The sequence below is a fragment of the Triticum dicoccoides genome, chromosome 2B, assembly GCF_002162155.2.
Source record: "Triticum dicoccoides isolate Atlit2015 ecotype Zavitan chromosome 2B, WEW_v2.0, whole genome shotgun sequence".
Lineage (NCBI taxonomy): Eukaryota > Viridiplantae > Streptophyta > Magnoliopsida > Poales > Poaceae > Triticum > Triticum dicoccoides.
The window spans coordinates 396,572,055-396,575,818 of NC_041383.1; the positions used below are offsets into that span (position 1 = coordinate 396,572,055).

General features: G+C 46.2%; 1 pseudogene; it reads left to right on the plus strand.

The window, feature by feature from the left end:
* The first annotated feature begins 641 nt into the window (after nt 1-641).
* LOC119363860 lies at nt 642-3,274 on the plus strand (annotated as a pseudogene).
* The last annotated feature ends 490 nt before the right edge of the window (nt 3,275-3,764 follow it).

A 3,764-nucleotide genomic window follows, 5' to 3' on the forward strand; every position in this document is an offset into this window, starting at 1 on the left:
GTGGGCTGAGAGCGCGGACACTCTCAACCGCCGCCACGTGTCGCGCTTTGGGCGCTCTCTCCGGATTATTTTATTTTATTTTTCCACATGCGTTTTCGGCTTTTTAGATGGTTTTTCGAACTTTTTTGACTTGTCAGTTTTCCACCGGTCTTTGTTAGCTTTTCAACATTTTTTTTGTTTTTTTTCAAGAAAAAATACTTTTTTCTGTGAGAGGCATGATTTTGCTTCTGTGAGAGGCACGACCATGCCTCTCAGAAACAGGAAAGACACGTTTTCTCTTCTTTTTTTCCGTGAGAGGCACGGCCGTGCTTCTCAAAAATAAAAATAAATCATGTTTTCTCTTTTTTTTCATGAGAGGCACGATTTTGCTTCCGCGAGAGGCACACGCTATGTGGATACATTGGAAGATGGAAGTGATCTTTGAAAGGAGTACTCCTCAATTAGTGATTTCGGGGGTACACGCTATGTGGATAGGGAGCGACCTAGGCGCCATATAGGGATTGCCCATGAGAAGGCCTAGCCCATGAGAACTTCAGTACCTGATCTGGGCCACCCAGTTGAGCACAACAAGGCCCAAGTCGAGTCTGGTAGTTCGAGAGAAGAAAAGACAAAAATCTTCGGATACGCCTCCGTCAGTCCCTCTCGCAGCCACGAACACAAGACCCGCCGCGAAGTGCAAGATTGCAGCTTCCACTGCTCGCCGCCAGCAGCGGGTTGGGGGTTTAGCCAGGGTTCTGCATCTCCCGCACCGCTAGCGAAGGCCATGGAAGGGGAGGAGGAGATAGGCCTCGTCCTCGCCCGCGCCTCCGACCTCCGCTCCAGGATCTCCGCCTGCGCTGCCGCCGCACGGCCACCGCCGCGGCTGGGCGCCGAGGAGGAGGACGACGGCGGAGAGGAGAAGAAGAGGGGGTGGAGGTGGAGAGCCTGGCAGGCATCAACGACGCGCTTGAGTCGCTCGAGCGGCAGCTCGCCTCCCTGCAGGTCCGGTTCGTATTCCTGGTTGGTCATTCGATAAAGATGGGTTTTTTATTTGTGCCACGAGCTGGAGTTGATATGGTCATATGGTAGGTTTGGGGTTCAATTACTGCATTTTTGTTCAACGTCCTACTGTATTTTCGTGAGGAACCAATTCTAGGCTTGCTTAGCATGTAGGAAAAGATTGATAGCCCTAACAGCGCGTTTGGCAAAATTTGGGAAGACGAATGGGTTAATGTAGGAAGTTGTATTGAGATTAGACATGGGATGAGTCGTCTTATTTCCAATCCCCTGTTTGGCGCATGATGGGAATTATGTGTGAGAGTTTGAGAAGAAACTGTATTCCCGTGTTTGGTTCGTGGGAATAGACAAGGGAAATTAACGTAAGTTATGATGAAGGGTTAATATTGACTCACTAAAACAATTCCCTTTCAACTCCCACCCCCTCCCCTGTTAATAAAACGATGGGAGTTGGAGTCTCAAGTTCCATGACTATTCCTTTATGAACTCCCAATCCCCCTAACCAAACGATAGATTTGAAGTCTCGTACCCCTTCACTTCCCATTCCCTAGCTCTAATTACCCCCAGCCAAACACGCTGTAATTAGTTGTTCATTGCCTGGTGCCTGCATCCAATTCCAGCCTCATTTGGTATTGGACTAGAGCAAAAAAGGCGTAGTGTAAGATGGATTCTGTGGTTCCGTCTGTAACAGGATTGCTGGTTAACTAATTGTGGGTAAGGTACAGATTGTATTAAAACACATTTTGCGGCAGAAAATAGGTGGAGATTGCTGAGTGAACACAAATGAAAAATATCAAAGGTATGTTACACTGCATGGCTTACAAAGAGTGATAATTGTCACTTTGCTTAGCTTATGGGAAGTATCAGTGGTCAGCACATCTGCGCATTCCTTTTTAGCACAAGCTTGCATGCTTTTCTTCTTTTTGTAGTGGAGAAGCTGTATTCCATCATATGGAAATTTGCTTATGTTTCCCTGAATTTCTTCTTGCATGGAATATCAACTGTTAAGAACTGTATATGGAATTTTCCTATCTTAGCAGAAAAAGAAGGTCATTTTTCTAAGAGAGAAAATCATCCATTGAGATGAAAATTTCTGCTTCGTGGTAACTAAACTGCAAAACGTTGCTGAGTTTCTGACTTTATTGTACAAAATGCGTACTTTAAGATAATAGCATAAACACATTTAATCACAATAACCCCCAAAGGGTATCAAACTTGTGAAGTACCTACATTACTACTGCTATATGTGAACCAATTGGATGACGCTTTCCTCAAGAAATTAGTTTTTCTTTTCTTTAGGATACGAGTAACTGTGCCAGCCATATGGTTCTTAGCTTGATACCATTTTGTGCACAAAGTTTATACTGCTGTTACATGTTTCTGTTTTGGAAATAAGTAGCTTACCTCTGTAGTGCCACTGCCAGGACCTCCAACACCAACAAAGATATGAACGAGAAACCGTCCTGAGCCAGATTGACCGCAGTCGAACATCTCTCCTTAACAAGCTGAAAGAATACAAGGGAGAGGACTGTGAGGCAATCCACGAGGCTGCTGCTTTTGCTGGTGAAAAAATTGAAAATGATGATGGTCTCATCCTACCTCCTTACTCGGGCCATGTCACCAATTCATTTGTGCTCGATGATCTCTATCCTGCAAACTATGTGTCCAAGTCCAAGTGCTTGCACAACGGACTGTGTGCTAATGGAATTGCTGAAGATGTCACAAGGACGAACGGGACGCAAAACAGAATCCCTAGCACGCCGAGCCGTAATTCATCAGGAGGGATCAGATCTTTGATCGGATGGATGGCTAAAACAGCGGTCATGATTGTGGGCGCAGTATCAATCATGAAGGCTGCTGGCTACGAGCCCACAATAGGGAGGAGTGGCATAAAACTGGACATTGCAGGTCTGTTGGGTAAAGAGGCGGCTGGTGCAAAAGAGCAGGTTCCTCCTACTCTACAGTGCCCTCCTGGGAAGGTAATGTTGCTCGGAGGAGATGGCAGGGCGCACTGTGTTGTGAAGGAAAGAGTGGAGATCCCCTTCGGCAGCAGCCTTGACGCCCCAAATGCAAGCTACGGCTTAGGTTGAATCCGGAACCGGGTCGTGTGAATATTAGGCTCTGTTAGCTTGTCCTTGGTGTTGTGTAGGAAGTGCGGCCACGAGTTGTTTCTTGTATAATGCTCTCTACTTGGATATTTCCTAGGTATTTCCCTCTGTTTAGCCCTGAACGTTGACCGGCTTATGCATCATGCCGCTGTTAAACCACTCCTTGTTCATCTTCGTCATGGCGGATCCATGAGTGTTTATGTTGCCTAATTGATAGCAATATATATCAATGATTGCGTTGATATGCAGGTGGACACACAACCTGTGGGGGCCTAGGTTTTTGCTCTGTCCATGTTGTCTCAATTGTTGAGCAGAGTCTGTTGCCGATCAGCTTCTGCTCAACAATTGAGACAACATGGACAGAGCGGCACTGTTTTGGCTTTCTGCCATGCGTCTGAATGTATTCATGCTTCACTGCACTGTCTCTAGTTAAGTTATACCTGAAATCTCGAAATTCACTTGGAGTTGCCTTGTTCTTGGGATTACTAATTTCAGTTAAAAAGTGCAGTCCAGAGTTTCGCCTCCTGTTGTATATCCTCGATAAGCTTGTTGTAGGAGGGTGCAGCGTTGTCAAAGAGAGCTGCGCTGCGATGTTTCCAAAGTGCCCACGAGGTGAGGATGATGATGGAGTTAGTCGTTGCCATCCACCAGTCGAAGAAG